The sequence below is a fragment of the Anas acuta genome, chromosome 6, assembly GCF_963932015.1.
Source record: "Anas acuta chromosome 6, bAnaAcu1.1, whole genome shotgun sequence".
NCBI lineage: Eukaryota > Metazoa > Chordata > Aves > Anseriformes > Anatidae > Anas > Anas acuta.
In genome coordinates this window covers 22,537,945-22,558,905 of record NC_088984.1, presented here as the reverse complement: position 1 = coordinate 22,558,905, position 20,961 = coordinate 22,537,945, and the positions used below count along the sequence as shown (strand labels likewise).

Genomic DNA, 20,961 nt, shown 5'->3' with positions numbered 1-20,961 from the left:
GAATTTCATGGGAAAGCTTTATGTATTAGTATGTGTAATATTTTTATGAAACTAATAAGTACTTTTGGAAAGACTTGTAAAATAGTTGTTGTCATGTATTGTGGCCATTATAGCAGTTAATAGTTGTTGAGTGTAATATCCTTTAACTTTTGGTTAGCCCTGAAGTGGTCAGACAATTGGACACAATGATTTTTGTAGGTCTCGTGGCCTGAACTGTTCTACTTCTAAAGGCCCTTGGGCAAAATCGAGAGAAATACACCTCAAACCTGGGTGTCTGCAACCTCACTTACAAGATAGGTATCTGACAAATTGATGGTAAAGGGAGGATTAATGTGGATATGCACTCAGATGTGACACGATGTTTTCCCTCTGACTTTCAGGATTGAACATGTACACTGATCTCTTATTGCCAGCTGAAAATTGTTTAGAGTCATAAGGAGGTCCCAGAGGACACTTTTCCCTCTCCTACCTTGTGGCGGCAGCTTTCCACCTCTTCCATACAGTTCAGGTGGAGATTTTCTCTGTGGCTTGCTGTATATGGACACGGATGCTCTGGGAACGTGAAGGACACAAGGTTTTGCTTTTCACCTTTGGGTGAAGGCTGCTTTGCTGTTCAGTTTTCTTGGCTTGCCCATAACTCAAACCAATCTAAAGTAAAATACAGTAAGTAACATATATTTGAAAGCATATCGTGTTTTCCAAATCAGATAAAAAACAAACAAACAAACAAACAAACAACAACAACAACAAAAAAAAAACACACTTCCCTTCACTGTACAAAGAGAGACTGGGTATAAAACATTAAAATGTAATTTTTAATCTTTAATAGATATGGAAAGCCCCCACCAAGCAGTCACTTTAAAATTTTGGTTAGTAATTAACTTGCCAATAGCCAAAGATTAGACAAGTATATTGGAGGACAAATCTCATGATGTACTAACAGCTTTGGAGAAAGATTGTAAAAAAGATTGCACCACATAAGCTGCTGCTTATTTGCTAATTAATTTACCTGTGTATGTATGAATAGCTCTTTTGCAATGGTTTCCTAGCAATTCAGTTCTGATATGCATCCTTTGTTTTCAGTGACAGGATGTGTGGGTGACTGGGTGTGCATGACCATGGGCTTCCCTGTCATCAGATGTTGGGATAATTTTCATGATTACCTGTTCTTTTAGCAAATTAATTTGAGTAAGTCTCCCATTTGTCTATACCTTCAGAGGTTTGGGATTTGAGTCAAACTCCTATCAGAAAAGCAGAGCAGCTGATCATTACATCTCTATTGCATATTTCAGTTCATTTTTTGAAGTTTATGAAGGAAGATTTTGAGCACTTTTAAAACAATGTTGACTTAATTCTGCTGTGACAGAGGGAGCATTGACTGGTGTAACTAATACAGCAACCGTTCTTCTAATCATCAAGCCCTAGTTAGGCGATGATTTCAGTATCATAACATGCATATGTGTGAGTGTTTGTAAATGTGTATATGTGCACTAGGTAAGTTGCATATGGGGAACATATTGTGCCTTCTGGTGTTATGCACTTCCACTAATGGCAGAAGGAGCATGAAGACCTGCTGCCTCCATTGTACTTGGCCCAATAGGGCAGCATTTAAACTTTTGGTAGTTAAAGTAATTCAAATGAGCAAGGAATGTTCCCTGCTTCAGGTGTTCAATCTATGTACTGTCAAGTGGTGTAGCTTTGCATGCTCTTGCAGTGATACAAAGCAGCCCATAAATGAGTGGAAGAGTCAATCTTTTGAGAGAAAAGAGAGGAATTCATGCTCCCAAACAGCCTCCCATCCTGTGAGTGCGGGGTGAGAAGTACCTTAGTTATGGATCCCCAAAGCTTCATGATATCTTATGGAAGAGTACTTCAGTAGAGATTTCTGGCATTGCTGTGCTTCACATTTTCCAGACTAATAAGTTTCAATATCAATTTTCACCCAGGCTGGGACAAAAGCAGATACTGAAAATATCAATTTCATAGAAAATAAATAAATAAATAAAATGATCAACTTTAAAAGAACAGATAAAAAAAAAAATCCCTATTTTCTCTTTCCTATCTTGTTCTTATTCTTTATCCTGTTCTGCCTTTTTTATCCCCTCAGTACTGAATTTATTTTCTCCTCAACTGACCAGAAATCATCAAGAAGCAATTTTGACTATGGAAAGGCGTGATGCTCCCTTTCTCAGTCTCCCTGGGCAAAAAGACAAGCTGTAAGTGTGAAACATCTTCCCAGCGTGGGTAAAGATAGGACGCCTCCAGGAATCCCTGCTTTTGCCACCACTTGCAGGTGACAACCTAGTGCACTAACAAAACAGTCACCTTGTTTTCCTAATATTGCCAGTTCACGCTGGCATTCACCTTGCCTGACAAGTTCTCGGTCACCAGCTGCTAAAAGAGAGAAGCAGAGGAGAGGGGATTTTCCTTCCTGTTAATGGTGGAGACGGTGCTGTTCTGGTGCCCCTTCTGAGCTGAGCCCTCACCATGAAGCAATTCCTTTGGGTAGATAACCCAGTGCAGGAGGGCGTGAAAGGCTTACTCAGCTCTTCATGCAAATTTGTTGTCCAAAGACAAAGCAACCAGACTATCCTTGGAAGTCTGATAAATTAGATGCAAAGTAATTGTTTCTATCAGGCATCACAGCTCTTGAAGGATAGACTGAGCTATAAAAGGCTCCTCCCTTCTCACTCCATCTTTTATTCACCACATGGGTAACGCATCCAGGCTGCTTTACGATTTATTAGCATACCTCTTTCTTTCAGCAGGCATTACTAAAGAGTTTCACCTGCTCCAGTGCTTCCTAAATAAATTGAACACATGAAAACAAAAATTATCTGAAAAGATTTGAACTTCTCTGAATTTTTATTTTATGTTTCAAATGTTTAATATATATTTATATTTTTAAAGTTCTATTGCTATGATGGACACTCTCATAGGGGTAGCATTGATTTCTACCTTTAAATAGCTCCTTAATTCAGAATATATTAATGTTTTAGGCAAATCTCAAAAAAAAAATAAAAATATTTGCCTTCATGTAGATACTATTTCTTTCAAATATTTATTTAACTGAACCAAAGAAATACCATCACGCATTCAGTTTTATGTGATTATAATGTTTACACTGATGAGGTTGACTTTTGGTTATGTACCCATAACCAGTATCACAGCCAAAAACTAGCTTAAAATTCTGATTTATGGTGAACAAGACATCTGAATTTTAAGAAGGATTCTTGAAGTAATAAATACTCTTAACTACAATAAATCTTAAAAAAAAAAAAAAAAAAGCCACAATCTAGTGGCAATTCATGTTAAATATGTCTAATAACTGAAAACTTCACCTTTAAAAAATTACTTCTGTTTTTCTTATCCAAAAAGGATAAGTAGGATTTTCCTACTCTGACAGTAAAAGAGATGCACTTTTTAGTTTTTCGGAGCTGGAGATGTCACATTAATGTTGGTAAATATTTTTTTTTTTTTTGCATAAGCTGACTACACTCCCCCTATCAGCAGAAACCTAGACATTGTTTCTGGGGGCAAAACTTTCTTTTGTGATTGTGTCAGACTCAAGGGAGGAAAATGCTGTGTCTTCCAGGGGTGGTGATAATGGGAACATGGAATATGACTGAAAATTAACTGCACTTTTTTTTCCTTTTGAGTTGCAAGATTGAGTGAAGAGCCTCTACACTGTTCCACATGCATCCAAAAGCAAGTTCAGGCTTCAGAGGAATCTGCAGAAGATATAATTATGCTACTGCATTTTAGAAAGGTAAAGCTACGCAAAGCAGCATATTCACACACCTTGTCTGAAGCAACTAATTTTGTTCAGAGCACTCTGGAGATGCCAGCAGCCATGCAGGAAGCTTATCTTCATACACAGGTATGTACTCTTGATGTCTAATGGAACATGGAAAAGAGGGCAAGATGCTGCCACTGCTTACATTCTGTTACAGAACAGAGTTGTGAACCTTGCCCATGATTATGAATGGTTTTCATCACTTTACTAAAATGGTTGTAAAAGGCCAAAGAAATACAGGGAACTAAGATGTGAAAAAAGGAATGCATATTTTTGTTGTAGAGCTGATGGAATTTTTTTGCTGTAGTGCCTCCTGTCTCTCTTCCTTCAGTTGGACACTAGTGAGTCCTTATAGCAAGTCCATCTTTGCTTACATTCTTTTTCATACAATAATTAGCTGTTATCAAAATTATTTTCTTAAAGTGCTTGCCTATGATATTTTGGGTATCATCTGTGGGTGGACAGTGGAGCTGAATAAGAGCAAAGATCTTCTTTAAGGTAGAGGGGAAAAAAAAAAAAAAAACACGTGTATTTTTTTTCCAAGAGAAAATATGGAATCACTTTTAAATTCAGAGGGATTTTGAGACTGAGTTTTAAAATCCTAGGGTATACGTGTGAAATAATCTATCAACTAAAAGCTATGGGCTGGTCAGCTGACCTACAACCTCTGCTACTCTGATACTCTCCAGTGTGTAGTAGTATATGATTCATATGCACTTATTTCTGACTGTGTTCATCTTTGAAATAATCACTTCATTCTAGATAAATGTATTCAGTGCTATGACTGCTCCATCCATCATATTATGTAGGGTTGTGCAGCTGAATGCAGTTCTATTCCAAATAATGATGGTCTCTAATATTTTCCTGAAAATGTGGGTAATTTATTATCATAGGCTAATTATGCCCAATACGGCTGCAGGCTGACATTTATTGTGAGAGGTGGGCTGGAGGGAGTCAGGAGGCATTGCGTTGTCACCAGAGCAGTTTCTGGGAGGGAATTTAGCTGCTTGTCCAGCATTTCTGCCAGAGCTCAGGGAAGTGTTTCCCTCCCTGCAGAGCCTGCTGAATGCATTCTCTTCTCCCCCATTTCGGACAGGATTGATGGTTCCTGGTACTTCTCCCTGCTTAGGGATCACAAAGGCTCCTCCTCCTCTCCCCACATCAGCTCATGAGCAGGAGAAATGCAGGTGCTTTATTTCAATGGCAGGCACCTTCCCACTGAAGCTAGGTCAGTTGCTGGATTTGCAGGCCACAGATTCCTGCACCCCATGGCATTGGTTCCTTGTCCAAGTGGCAACTTCTAGCAATTCCTCCTCCTCATCTATGAATGCACAGATAGGGGATGCTGAGCAGTAAAATCCAGGTTAATGGCTGCCTCCTCCTCATCTGAGACAGGTTCAGCCCTGGACCTTCCCAGAAAAACTCTAGATCTAGGAATTTCCTTCAACATGTGTTCTCCCAGGCAGAAAGAAGAAATGCCACCCAGCCTTTCTATTGTACTTTCACCTTTTTCTTCTCGGTGCTTCTCTTGCATTGCTGCTCTTTTTTTCAGAAATTAATAGCTGAGCAAAACATTGTTTTAACACCTGTGCAATATGTTTTTGTGTGTCTTGGGATTTACTCTAGAATAGCTCTATTTCCTCCAGGGTAATGAAGTTTTTTGTTGTTGACCTGGAAGTGAAGAGTACACTTATTTTTTATTATCTATGCATGAAATAGCTCCGTTCTCTGAATCCTACTTTGATCCCAGTTGTATAACATTTGTATTTCTCTTTTTCTGAATGTCTCACCACTGTGACCAAAGTATCACTAAGAATTTTATCAGAACCTTCCCATAATTTTGAAAACTTCTTTTAGGTCATATCTTTGGCTGTTATTTTCCAGGGAGAATAACTCAACTCCCTTAACCTTTTCTTACAACTTAGATTTTGGAGACCTGATATTATCTTTGTTGCCCTATGGTACATCCTTTGCAAGGCACTGCTGTGCTTTCTACATTGCAGTGCCCAGCCCGGCAAAGAGGTCTACGTAGGGTCCAAACAGGTTATAGCTATTAAGGGTCTTCTCACACAGAAGTGTATCGATGCTTGTTTACTGCTCTGTCTCTTTGCTAATACCATTTCATATCTTGCTTGCCTCCCTCCCTGTTTCTGTGCACTAGGTCAATGGTTTAATGATTTTTCTACAATAATTCCTTTAAGCCATCGACTATGGTAGGGTACCTCACCTAGGAAAGGGCTTGGCCATTTCAGCACCAGGGAATTTATGCTGGGAGGTCCTGGGGAATAAGGAAACCATATTAGTCAGAGTGTTTTGAGATTATATTACTGTTCATGAAAACAATCACTGCAGAGTGTGTAATGATTCTGGACTGCAGAATGATATTTGGGGCCAGGGAACAAAAATACATCAAGTTAGTGATTTGTTTTGACAAAAAAAAAAAAAAAAAAAAAAAAAAAGCATTTTCCATTATTGTTGGTTGTCTTTGTAGAGCTGTTTACAAGCAGCAGGATCATCAGCAGAGAGCACAGCTTCTTTATTAGAGGTGCAGTTCAGAGGGATGTGATTTTGAGGTTTGCATAAGGTGAGCAGCCAAGACAGCAGAGAACAGTCTTTGGTCTGGTAAATTGCAGAGATGTTCGGATAACTAGACAGTCAGCAAATTCTGGGGCTGCGATTAATTTACTGAGAGTTTGGACAGGATTGTTCTTTCTTAAATTACCTTTAAAGGCCAGAAATAAGCTGGAGGTTTATAAGCATGTTACATGTTTGTTTGGGGGACATGGGGATTCCTCCTTGATTTCATGATGTGTATTGGAAACCAAAAAGCATAATCATTTTTTATCCTGGTTAAGTATATTCATTTAATTATTGGAGTTCAAAGGGTTCACTGCCATCATATACAGGTTGCACCACAGCATCTGCAGTCCAGGTCCAAGTCTGGATGACTCCCACATCTGGGAGCTGACCAAGGTCCCTTCTCCACCTTTGAAAGAAGATAAAACACATGTGAAAAAGAGGGCAAAATTGTTTTCAGCACAATTACAGAAAACATGATTGAGGTAGGGTAAAGTTTAAGGAGGTGAAGAAGAAATGATCAAGGCCCAGTCAGGGCCGGGGTGGATGGAGCCTTGGCCAACCTGATCTGGTGGATAGCATCCCTGCATATGGCAGAGGTGTTGGAGTTAGATGATCTTTAAAATTCCTTCTAATCACAAACCATTCTATGATTCTATATGTTTCTATGAGAGCCCAGGTAGTTGTGGTGCTAGAATTGACACTCAAAGGCTACTACTCCCTCTCTCCTCATACTGCATTAGTTTCTTGTGTAGCACTGGGCAATACTCTTGACCTTAATTCCTTAAATTGTCAAAGGAGGAAGGAAAGCATATCTGTTTCCTAGGCTATTGGGCGATTTCGGTGGTACAGGGAGCTAAACACTTTGAATGACTTTTAAAATCTTGGCAAAATCAAGAAGTTTTGCCCATGCCAGGTAAAAGGGAGAAGAAATTACTTGAATGAAGAAAGGGGAGAGCTGTAATTACTGTATTTATATCACATAATTGTCATATGTGAGGGTGAAGCCCAGCACTCAGCCACTGGTCTGAGGCAGTATCCCTCTATGTACGTGTCAGCTAGTGATGTGCACTCAAGACTGCTTGGGATACCCTTTGGCTTACTGTCTTTGCTGTAGATAAGGTGCAGCTTCCTGCATGATCCAAAGTACTATCCCTAAACAATCAACAGATTTGTATTAAGCCATACTGTGCAATAATTGTTAAGCATTTCTGCCTAATTGGAAAGGTTTTGTTTCCCAGTGTTGGCATGACATTTTAAGCTGCAGATGAGAAAGGATTTAGAAATATATACAAACTCATGACAAATTTTAAGTTCTGTATCAATAAAGACATTAAGGAGGTGATGGAAAACAAGACAGACAGGAGCCCTTCTGTCTGTCCCCTGACCCAAGACTGCTGAGGCATCAATGGGTGCTGCTGTGTTTCACCATTATGCCCACACCCCCGGTGTGTTGGGATGCAGAGATGTTGTCAATCCTGAACAAAGTATTAGCCAGTTAACTAGAAAACAATTATTCCCAGCCAGCATCCTACTACAGGGTAAGATATTCAATATTACAACTACAACTAACTGCTGCTTTAAACCAGGCCCTCCTGCTTGCCCCAGGAAGCATACAGACCACTACTCACCACAAGCCTGAAAGATCCCAGGGAGGTGATGCCAGATGTGCACTGGCCTCACTTGTCCTTTGCACTTCTCAGGCAGAGTGAAATTGCTAGGTCTCTTCTAAGCCTTCTGTGGGCATCTCAGCCTGCCCCAGCACCCTGTTGGTGCACAGAGCCTTTGGAGGTCTCTTGGTTTCGCTAAGTGTTGGGTATTTCTTGGGGAAAAGCTAATGAGATCTAAAGCACAGGTAGTTTTCACGGTTTCCTCCTGTCTGAGATTTGTTTGCAAAATCATGAAAAAAAAACAACACACAAGATGCCTGGACATAAATGGGTTGGGACATATGTTTTTGTAATTCCTTTTTGGCCTTTATATTATTTAAAGGGTATAGAGAACACATTGTTAACAATGAGACTTGCTGGTATTCTGTCAAATTTCACGTTCTCACAGTGCAATACAAAAATCTAGCAGTGGTTGTTCCTCCACCTGCTGAAGCCATTGAAAATATTACCAACAACAAAACTTCCCTGTGGATGACCCAGAACAAAAAGTACTTGTTTATAGTTGTAGGTTTGTTTGTTTGTTTTTCTTTTTTCCTGCATTGTGCTGGCAGGTAGGGAAGTCTCTCAGCTGGTGGCAAATAATTGCTCTCCTGTGCCTATATTCAAATCCAGAAGTCTGACCAAGGTCTACATAACATTGCTGCTTTCTCTATATTTTTACATAAAAGACTACTACAGAAAACACCATTGCTCTGGGTAAACTACAAAAACAGACTTACACAAATTACAAATATGATAACAGTAGAGTAATTGGTTTTAGTGATAACTTCCTAAGAAATACATGTATGAATAGTTTATTTGGGTTTTGGTTAATTTAATTAATTGATTAGTTAATTAGATGTCCACAGGAAGCTTTCATTCATTCAAAAAAAAAATCGAGTTTACTGCAATCCTACTTTTTTCAAATGATTTTCATTGCCATCAAGTAAAGAACATGTTTGTGTTTGTTTCCTCTGTTTAAGTTCTGCTTCCTCCTTGTGAAACTGTTAATATGGTAGAGCCCTGCTCTGAAATTGCCTACAAACTCTTAAAAACATAGTTAATTACAGATTGCCCAATTTAAAGTTTACAGCATTCTTGATACATGCAGAATATATGGAAGGTTGTTTATGCTACCCAGCAAGAAGAAATACATCCTACTGCTTCTGTGCACTCAGAGATCATGCCAGAAGGGCTCCTTCTGCTGACAGCAGCAGTGACGCTCACTAAATTCAACCAGGAAGAAAAACTTTAAAAAATTATGGTGATAATATGGATGAAATCTATTCAACTGCTGCACAGTGCAGAGTGGGGTCTTGCAGGGCTTACAATTGCAGAAAGGCCTGGATGAAGCAATTACAAGCTGCTCTGTAGGCATGTAGTATCATATTCCAACATGGTCTGCAAGTAACCTGCACCTACAGATGTTTGTTGTTTTTGTTTGTTTGCTTCAAACATGTTCTAGGAGGCTGTGAATTCTATTAATGTAAAACTACTTAGCCTGTCAACTCAAAAAAAAGCTGATGTAATTTCTATGACTCTTCCCAAGCCTGGCCAGAACTCTAATATGTGGCCCTGTCAAACCAACCTGAGGTAAGTGCTGCCAAGGAAAGAGCAGAACAACGCCTCCTGAAGTTCTGCAGTGCATCTGGGCATCGATAATATTCCAGAAGTGCATACGTACCCCTCAGAGAGGGGAGACCTGTGATGGAGACCTTTTCATTGGGTCCATCATGTTGAAAAGGTGGGTGGTTGCTCCTTGGTATGTGGATTGTGCGGGGCAAGGAGGTGCTCTCTGCTCCTTACCACTCTGACCCTGTTCCCCAGTCTCATTTTTTTGTTCTTCTTTTTGTGGGCAGGATAGAGAGGCTCACTCCAACCCCATGTGTCTGTCCCTAGGTGCCAGTCTCCAAGCTGCCAGGTCCTTCTGCTCTGTCCCAGCTCCTTGTGCCACAGAGGTTCTGCAGGCATGCTCAGAGCACCAAGTGGCATTCAGATCACCCTGAGATGCTGGAGAAGTGCAGGGACACACCAAAGATACCACTCAACGAGAAATGTGTGAGGTAAGAGAGGAGGCTAGGGTGTCCTGAGCAAACAGGGGCTGTGGCTGTAGCTATCTGGAGGGACATAAAATTGGAAGTTCAGAGAGTGCTGTTTGTTCTTCCAGGTAAAAAATAATTTTGGAGAGAGATGCATCTTGGTAGGGTCACCTGACATTTTCTCCAGACCTCTCAGAAGGGGAAGGAAAATGTAAAACATTCCTATCTTGTTATATGTCATTTTTTAAGTGACAGCTGATTACATTTTAGGGATGTTTTCTCATTTTCTGAATTAAATCAGTTTGGCATTCTGTAGCAGATAGTACTCATTAACCTTTTAAGGATTGCCAAACTGGTTTGAAGCATTCAGTGGAAAGAAAGAAGAAGAAAGAAAAGATAAAAGTTAAGCATCATAGTCATTATGGTGCTTTTTGAAGCCACAGGCAGCAAAGACCACATTTTCTTGCAGTAATTTATTAGAAGTGACTCTGGTTTATGTTACCCTTGAGCAGGTTTGAAGAGGGTACTAACTATGAACCAAACTCATGACATATGGTATGAATATTATCTTAACAATATTTAATATTTAGAATGATACTGTTTTTTGTAAGCAATGATTCCATACTTACTCTTGCAGACCATTGGAAAGTCTTCTTTCTGAGCCTCAGTAAGCACACACAGCAGAAACCAGGAAAAAAAGAATTACTTGATCTTAAATCGCTACTGCTGACAAATTCGGGAATATGTAAGTAAGAGCTAAGTGGGAAATTTACTGTTACTCTGCAGACTTCTGACTTCCCTTATCTCTCCCAGCCCTAAAAATACATTGTGGAGAGGGATTGGATGATATCCAAGCCATGACTGTTCTTAAAAAGTACATATTGGTTTGGCGAGGGAGGGAAAATATTTAAAGATGCTGATATATATATATATATATATATATACACACTTATGATCTGAGTGTGTGTCTGACCAATGTCTATGGTTTTTATGGCCTCAGACAGTGTTTCTGCAATAACTATTAGTCCTTGATATTTCAGTACTTTAAAGACTTTATAAAAATTCCACCTAAATGATGAAAAACTCAGGCAAAATAAGAAGCTAGGGCTACACAAAATATTTTTTATATTTAATTTATATCTTACACAACTATCCTGCAAGCAGAAAAGGTCTGTAACAGCCTTTCCTGGTAATGTTTCTCTTCCATGCAGGGCAGCAACCCCATCACAGACTAGTGCCAGTACATTATTTTTTTGTGTGTACGCGTGTGTGGTGTTTTTAAAGAAAAATAGAAAAGATTCTGACACAACTTTTCTCCCATGAGAGGAGAATGGCACATGCCCTTTACTTGGGGATAGGTCATATCCTGTAGCAGGTTTATCTCTAGGAACTCCCTAGATCTGGACTTGGACTTCTCCCAGATCCACTGCTCATGGTGGCTTTGCCACCTTGTAATGCAAAGAGCCCATCACTTGGCTCAAGGGGAGCCCAGTGCTTAAAAATATGTGCCCTGGAGCTTTGATACCAGCCATCTGGTCATGATAAAACCAGCAAAGGCAAAACCAGCAAAGGGACAGGGTGCTTCTCACCTCTGTTGCAGCTCACTTTTCTTGTAGTATGGGCACCGATAGCCTGTCATGCCTGATGTGCATTGGTTTTAGACCAGATATCTCTGAAGGAAAACCTGGGGCTCCTGCACCTCTTTGTACCTGCATATTACATGCCCAGTCAGCATGAGAGAGGGTGGGGGAGCTGAGGAGTAGCTTCCTTTATTTAATTTCTCTGCCCTACAGCACAAGATGTGCTGGATAACTTGAAGATCCTGTCAGGCAATGACTTTTCCTGAGCTCGGGTGGAGTTTCCAGGCTACCGGAACATGTCAGCTAATTAGCACTTAAACCTCTGTGTAGCAAAGGCTATACATGTATGACTATTTTATTTTATGCTTAAATTATTGCATGCATTTTTAACCCTTGAAAGTGCATTTGATATTATTTCTAAAATTTCCAGGTTCTAAAGATATGTTTTACTTAAATATATACACACAGCAGGAATATGTGTGTTTAAATTTCTCTAAAAAAGAAACACGAATGACAAAAACTCAGGAATTGTAGGGTATCAGGCTGGTAAAAGCAATGAGTGATTCATATTATTTTGAAGCAGAGGAGCTCAGAACTGACCCTGGAAGCTGCAGGAGAAGAACTGAAAGCCCGTGGGGTGCCTGTAGGCTCCACCAGGCAGGCAGTGCCCAGCACCACCCTGCTCACACCACTACATCCCAGTGGCTGCACTCGTACACCCTGACAAGGACATGGCTAGAGCTTGCCTCAACTTCCAGAAGACAAACCCAGTTATTTATCTAAGGTGTGGTTAGGAAACCAAACTACCCTCTTGCCTCATTCCCTAATTTTTCCATTCTGGAGCTAATTTGTGCCAACTGGGGTACACTGGGCTGCCCTCCCTGGTCCCTCCTCACTAGAGTGGGATAGCGTGGTAAGGAAGGTGAGCCTGGAGAAGCTTTAAAGAAGACGGTATCAATTTCTTAACCATGTTCCACCTTTCCTCATGTGTGGGACTTTGTAAACTGGCAGCCTTTGGATTTTGTTGGTGCTCACAGCACACCTGAGCCTGTCCACACATTAAACCTTGACTGCAGGACTCTCGTCACAAATGAACTGTCAAATCATTACTACGTTTGATGCAGCATAATCTGTCTTGAAATTAGAATTGGTCCATCCAGGCTCAAATTTCACTTGCTACTGAGGCTAATGCACTGTTTTGAATATGCATTCATGGAGATTCACATCCACTGGGATCCAGAGGGAGTACAAGTTAAGAGCAGATTTTCTGAATTAGCATGTCGAGAGGGAAGGGTCTTTCATTTAGACTGCTGCAGATGCCTCTCCCTCTTGTTCATTACAATTGCATTTCATCAGCTTTATGATGTCCACATGTCAATTGAGTGTGAGGATTTTGCACACAAAAGAGCCTCAGGGAAAACGACTTCACTAGCTAATCAGCTGATTATCATACCTCAAATGGGCTGCAGTATGCTGCTCCAAATACTATATCAGCGAGAGTGGAATTGAAGATTAAGACAGCAAAAAGAAGGCTCTACAGCCCAGTTTAAAGAAATCAAACAGGAATTTGTCAGGGATAGAAAGAAGCAAATATAGTTGGGACAAGAGCCTTTGAAATATCCTGAGGCTGATTAAAAAAAATAACAAATGCCTTTCTTCAAAAGGTGTTGGGGGGTGAAAGGTTAATTAACTGTATTATCTGCCTGTTTATGCCCAGCTGTGTAAAGCTCAATAACACAAGCTCCCACCCTGGCTTTAATATTGCATTCAAGAATCCAGACCAGTTGCAAGAACAGCCTCTCCTAATAATTGAATTAGCCTCTGAGCAAGCTGGAGGTACACAGCAAACAGACTGGCTCTCACATTGCTTCCCTCTCTGTACGTACCTCCTGTTTGGATGGGGGTCTCTAATGTGTGTTTTTTAGGATCCACTTTGATTAAATGATCAAAATAATAACAGAGGGTCTTATGGAGAGTCTCACACAATAGCTGGTGGTAGCTTGTAGGTGTGCATTTCCCCCAGCCCGGGAATGCAGATCTCTAAGAAGTAACGTTTAATGGCTAGTGTGGGCTTTTTCTTTTTGTCTGAAATTTACCAAAGTTTTATCCCAGCTCCCTGGAGCCTTCCCCAAGTCTATCTAAAATGCAGTTAGAGCAGAGGCTGTCTTTTGCTTCACAGAGCGTCTGCCTTATGCTTTCATCAGAGTAGTCTAACTCACACAGATGCACTATTTAACAATGCCATCCCCTGCTTTCATCAGAAGGGGGAAGGTTGCAGAGCTGAGCCCTGAAGAATAAGGGGGGCAGGTCCCCTGTGATCGGCGAAAGCTGAACATCGGTGCCAGTTTCCATCTGTCATGATAGCCTATCTCCGAACCTTCAATCTGTCAAAAGCTTGCTGCCTAGCTGAAGGCTCCAGGAGATTTGGTGCACTAAACACATTTGACAACAGCATTATCACTGCAAGGAGCCCAGCAAAATGCCATCAATGTGTTAATTGTAGCCGGCTATGTAAAATGTCACTTCCCATATCATTTTACAGCAGCTTTGCCTGTTTTGCAGCTCCTAATTTTCCACACTTTATAAATACATGGATCGCTCATATAGAAATGTGGTCAGCTTTTCATGTCAGCTATATTTTTGTTGTTGTTTGTTTTTTGCTTTTTTTTTTTTATTTTTAATGGAGGTTTAATTTGGGTTTAATGCTTTGCTCTAAGAAAGCTGTAGCATCTACAGAAAAATAAATAAATAAGACAGTTGTGGAAATGAATTGTCTGTACATTGCTGTTCTAATTTTATATCTGATTGGAGATTTATTTCTGGGTTTGTACATTCTTTAGTGTATAAATGATTCATTTTGCTGCTGCTGCAAACTACCTTTTCAAGTGCACAGTATTTTTACATTCCTGAGAGTTTTCCTCCATCATGATGTAAGAACACTTTTGTAATGATAAACATGAGAGTACAGCATAAATAAATGAAAAATCCCCCTTGAAGATATGAATGTGCTTTTTAGCACCCAAGTAGCTAATATTCAATTTCTAGTACAACCAGTGCCAGGTGTTAAATTTCTCTAGTTACTGTCACTAATGCAAATTAGATTCTTTTTGTGCTCGTAAAAAATCAAATCCACATTAGAAATTAGCTATAAAATGTAATGACTTAAATGCTATAGTGTTTTACAAATCTCCCTGCATTTCTGTAGCAGATAATGCTATAAAACTGGGAAAGGATAATAAAATATTGTAGAAAGTTGAGTTATTTAAAGGTCTTTTGTGACTGCTTACTCAGGGATTTGATGTATTATTTTGCTTTCTTTCCTTGTTGGTTGAAATAAGCATGCTTATGATTTCATTTCTTTACCAGATTAGATGTAATCAAAGTCTCCTTTGAATTTCATGCTACCCTTGCTGCAAAGGCTGTTTGTATTATTGGAAAATATCATGTGGTGAAGTTTATATCTGCAACTTTTAATCATCTGAATTGTAAATGTGTCTGACAGCTCTTAAGAAAGTTGCAGTGATCTTGTTAGTGGCTGTAGTACTGATATATATATATAGGGATCTGTGAAATTTTACCAAACTGTTTTATTATTATTATTTTTGCCCCTCACAGAAGATCTTTAAAAAGCAAACAGGGAAAAAATGAATGTTCTGAACATAACCAGTACAATGTTCATTGAAAATGATCTTTCATATATAAGAAAAAAAAAGTCTTCAAAACTGATGATTTCAAAAGCTGTTTTTGTCAATATTTATGTTATAGCAAACATTACATACTTGGGAAAAATGGTCATCTTTCTGTCATCTTCAGCCAACTACTTAATTTAAGGTATTAAAGCAAAATTTAAAGACTGAGGAAATTAGCATGTTTCCTGCATACTAAAGGGAGTTTTGATTAAAATTAACATTTCTTAGCTTTTCTATTATTTCAGAACAAATTTGTACTCTGTGGTTCACATCCTGCATCTTTTCCACAGGAAGCATAGAAGAAATTTCACACAACTCAGCTACAGCCACTGCCATGGGATGTGACCAGGGCACGGCACTTCTGCAGAGCTCAGGCTCCCTCTCATTTTGAAAACATTTTCTCTATTTTCTGTGTTCCTGAAAACAAAAGTTGCTGGAGACGTTAAGTACTTTGGTTACACGTACAACCTGTCGTGCATCCCAGTCTCCATTTCAACTCAGCCTTCAGTGACCACAGTACAACAATTAGATCCATTATCTGCAAGCAGACACAAGGTAGGAGGGGAGTAAGTTTATATGAGCAGCTCGTTGGGTGAGTGTTTTTTAGAGAAAGACAGTTCAAGATTGAGACTACTGAAAAAAATGTTGTCTCAATGTCACTGTGAAATAGCGCAACAATAATGGTCTGTTGTGTTTGAAATCTGGATCACACTGTTCCTTCTCTTCAGGTCTAGGTTTTCAGAAGTGACTAGAAAGAAGGATTAATGAGAGGTGTTGATGGTACAGTCTTCAGGTACAGTCTTTTTAGAAAGTTCTGTGGATCTTCTCTCCAAAATCCATTTGAAGTGCTTCAGGTAGAAGAAAGGAAAACGTGTTGTCTCTTGAAAATCTTGGCTCAAGGATTCATCAGGAAAATACTATCAGAGCAGAGACCACATGCTCCTTGGATACCTGGCTGGTGAGTCTATCAAGCATTTCTTCCCCAGTCCTGGAGGTATGGGATTTAACAATCAAATCCATCTTAAAAAATAAGCAATAATTTAAATAAAAAGACAGAGGCACTGAAATGTGAGGGGCAGTACCTGCTACGGAAGTATCTCAGCTCCAAGTCCCATTGTCACATGTGTGACCAAGAGTGGATACATTCTGCAGCTCAGTTATGTGAGGAAATCAATATTTTAGACCATGGGTATTCCTCATTTAAGTGCTTGAACCTGTCAATGAGTTGAATAAAATACAAGTGCTTTTTTGTTGTTGTTTTAGTTTGGTTTTGGGGATTTAAATATGGTCAGAAGATTTTTAGAAAAAATAAATAAATCACATTTTCAGATGCAGACTCTGCATTTCCACATCAGGGCACTGTCAGCCAATGTCTCACTCCTACCTGTTGAGTTCAAGGACAGTTTGCAAGACTGGGCTTCATCTCACAGGCTCCTATATGAGGTACATGTGACTCCAGATTAAGTAACCAGTCATTGTACTAGGCATTCTGATTCTTCAAAAGGCAATGGGAAGCTTGGAGTTGAAATCCACAAAACGGTAAACAAATATCATTGGTGGTATACATTTTATATTTTTTTTTCTCTGTTCTCTGTATCACCCAGTTCTGTTCAGTTAGCTGATATCAGAGCAAATATCAGAATTTAATGCGTTTCTGACTGCTCAACTTGAAAAAAGTGCTTGAGAAAGAGTCTGTATTTCTAGCAGAGAGAACTTGAATTTTTATTTATTTCCCTGGTAGTTTTCATTTATATACTCATCCCCTCTGAGTATCTTCAATATATAGATATGAGGCAAATTTAAAATTAAAGTAGTAGAAAGGGGACAAAAATCTCTAGCATCATCTTTACCATGGGCCTCTGCCTTAGTTATGGGATATTTCAAAGCCTTTTTGTGCATAGACTGGTTCTCTACAGAAACTGTTAGACCCAACCCAATAGCTGAAAGAAATGAGTATGCTATAGACAACATGTGCATCTCCAGGCTGCCAGTGCTAAATTTGGTCTTAAGTTACTTGAGGATGAAGGTGTCTCCACAGCTGGTTGCCTCTAGCCCACTCACCTACCAGCACAGCTGCCCCTAGGCAGGCAGAGGCTGAGGCCACTTGTGAAACTGCTGAAGGCAGCTCTTGGTTTACCAATATGGTACATGTCGATGGATGTACTGTGTAGTCCTTTACAGGACTTAGTCAGGCTTTAGTTCATGCTGCAAGAACTGGAAATTAAATTTTCCTCCCCATTGCATCTGAGCCTCCAGAAACAGTGGGATCAGAAGAGGTATTTCAGCTTTGCTATATATTTAATATGATGTCTTTCCTTTTGCAGTGTCAGAATCATGTACAATATTTCCCATGATTGTATGTGGTTAGTCCCGCAAAGACTCATATTGAATTAGTTTTTTCTTGATTTTATAGTTGTTTTAGCAGATTGACAAATAGACATACTTCTGCATGAAGGAGAGGTAAGTAAATTTTAATTAAGTCTAAAAATATATATTTTTGAAATTTAAGTAATAGTAGTAGCAGAACTCTAATTGTAAAAATTATTCCATCATAATGTGAACTGTAAAAAACAGCATGTGGCCTTTTACCCAAATAAGATGAATGAATAAGCCTTGTATTTTCAACAGCAAACATTCTGCATGTCATTTTTTCATGTATTGATAAGTTTTAGTGAATGACTTCACATAAAAAATACCTGCAATAATTGGAAGCTCTTTGAAGAATTGGCCAAACAAGGAGAAGACAACATGTGCTGAGTATTAAATGTACTGGGGATCCTTTTTTTCTGTACTGATATCACTAAGTCTATATCAAGCAGATGTGTGAAGGTCACCAAATCCTAGTTTGATACCTGGACTGAATTAACTGTTCCACACTGCAGAAAGCACTGGGGTGGCACATTTCTGTTCAGTGTGCCTGGCACATAGGGCTGAACTGGAAGGTTTTCATAGATCCTTCCTCTGCTAAATTCAGTGAGACTTTCATCACTGACTTCATGGGAGCAGCAGCCATTGTGGTTCTTGGATAATTTCTGAATTATTTGAAACTCAGGTAGAAAAGGGTGACCTGCTTTTCCAGGCTGGACCTAGGCTGAGTCATGGAGAGAGAGAAAGAGAAACAGCCCTAGAAATCAGAGATTTGCTGTAATTTTCCAGCGGTTTTGTCGCTAAGAGCTTGTCTGCCTGCTGATCCAGCCCAGCTTACCCCTAGCTGGGCAGCCAGCACACCACATCCCTCTTTCTGCAGCCCCTCCATGTGAGCTGGGTGACACGGCACTTCTCTTGTAAACTTCTGACATTTCATTTAATACCATGAAAAATATCTGAGCTGAATAGCAGTCAGTCAGTAATATGGCCTCACATGTTAGGTAAAATGGGAAGGCTGCTTTCTGGCATGCAGGGAGAGCCCTGGATAGTACAGAAAAGCTTTGCAAGTCTCGCAATTAGGATGAGAGTGGCACTCCGGTGGTCTTGGGCAGGATGTGGCAAACTAATGTGCTCCTTGTAACAGGCTTAATTATGCTCATCTGCTCTCTTGGGAACACCTCATCTTCACTGAAATGAGATTTTTGTATCCTATCTTCCTTCACAACTTTTCTTAATGTATTTCTACCTTGCAGAAAATGTATTCTTAAAAAAACACTAATTGATAATGTGAGAAAAAGAAGATTTCTGCTTTCAAACCTACTTATAGCTGGTTATATGATATAGCCACATACATATTAAACATCACTGCCCATGCTGCTCTTTGTTATCTGCTAAGCAGAACATGTTCTTTTTCCTGCAATGTGTAAAGCAGGCAAATGGCTGCTCATCATCTTTTTCTTTCTTTTTTTTTTTTTTTTTCCTCCAAGAATGTTGTACATACAATTCTCTCCTGGCTAATAGCTCCTTCTATTGTCCATGATTTATCATTGTCAGGATTCTTTACATTTTCCTCTTTACCCATTTTGCTGGAAATCTGTCCTTTTTAAAAGGAAAGCTTGGGTTTCTTTTGCCTATACAGCATATTCTAATGTAGGTTAAAGCATATGTTGTTTTGGAACATGTAAGGTATAACTTTTCACTGACACGATTTTACTCCAATACTTTTACTCTTTTATTTTTTTTTAAACTCTTCTAAACCATTGTAAAGTATCAAAGGTATCCTGGGTAATTAGCCATTACAGTACTGTCACAGAGGCTTCTGCAGTCAATACAGAGATAATTTGGGCAATGGTGAATGACAGCGTTGTCCAGACTTTTGGGATAATCAAGGACATATCCAGCTGTACCAGACATCTGTCAGACCCATGAATCATTTCAAGTAGCTTTGCAATAGCCAGGCAACTCGAGCAAAGATAAACACTCTGGCAGCACACAGCCACAGGAAAAATACTGCCCTGACCAGAAAACATTTACCCACTCAGCGCTGCGGGCCCATAGCTCAAAGCAGAACAGGGCTTTCTCACATCTTTGATTTTGGAGGGAGCACACCTTTGTAACATTTTCTTCTTTAGTAAGACGATGCCTGAAATGCACTACGCACACACCTTCATCAGAATTAGTGGGGTAAAAGGAGAGTGAGGCAAAAAGGTATGCAAAAAACAAAGACAGAAATAATCTTACTGAATGCACTGTGACCTCTTTTAAGAAAGTATTTGTATTGTTTATGTTGAACTGAACTTACTAGTTCTATGTTTTGTAGAGTTTGCATACACACGGTGAGCATGTTGTTTGCTCTAAATGTGCATCAGGATTAGCAAGGAGCTAGAGAGCTCCCTTGTACGTTCCCGTTGCTGTCGCCTCATTCATGTCCTTGTGTTGGAGACCTGAATGGAAACAAGCTGTGCTTAACATCCTGGGGAAGACCTGTGGGCTGTCTGAAGCTGTGGCTTTGCTGTGCCACTGCCACCTGTGTGGCTGTGGGCAGGCTTCCTCCAGCATGTGATCTGGGTTCCCCTTCCCCTTAGGCAGCCACACACCGACATCTGCACATCTTGCACCACACACTGATATCTGTCTGTTGGGTTAAGCTCCTGTGTATGTGGGTAGGGAGTGCTGCTTTGCCTAGCACATTGGTTTGCAAAGATGAGTGAAAAAGACAGGATAACAGAAGACAAAATTTGGTGAGTCAGTTTCCCCTCCCTGTTTGAAGTGACCACAGTCCATGGAAGGGATCAAGGAGGAGGCCAGCTTGTGTTCAGACAGCATGGGCAGGCAGCAAAACCATATGGAATTGCTTCCAATAATTACATAAAGATGCTATTATTATACTGCACAGTGATGAAGAAGATTTCTGAGTGACTGTGAGATATCTGTCATGCAAATACCTGCCAATAGACTTTGAAATGTCATTCTTCACCTGGATTTTGAAGTAGTTCAGGTGTTCCTTTGTATCATTTGGATCGCAGTGTACAGGAGAGAGAATTGTAGCAACTGGAAAGCTTTGTTAAGCTCCATCCCAGAGCCCAAGGGCAAAGCAGCACTGGCAGGGACCCCTGAATGTTGTCACCAGGGAGCAGAGGGGGTGGCATGGGAGGAGTTGTTGAGCTGGGGGGTGCTTAAAGCAGTTGGTGAGTCTCACAGAGCAGAGATTGATTTGCTGCAAGTGGTGTGAATGCAGCAATTGCTTTTGGAAAGCGAGAGGAA

The 20,961-nt window shown here is 39.9% G+C and overlaps 1 long non-coding RNA gene across 1 annotated transcript; it reads left to right on the top strand.

Annotated features, from left to right (window-relative positions):
* Positions 1–399: 399 nt before the first annotated feature.
* Positions 400–5,370, top strand: LOC137858276 (uncharacterized). Its single transcript, XR_011097613.1, has 3 exons — positions 400–663; positions 2,108–2,216; positions 3,660–5,370. It is a non-coding gene; the product is annotated as an uncharacterized lncRNA (long non-coding RNA).
* The last annotated feature ends 15,591 nt before the right edge of the window (positions 5,371–20,961 follow it).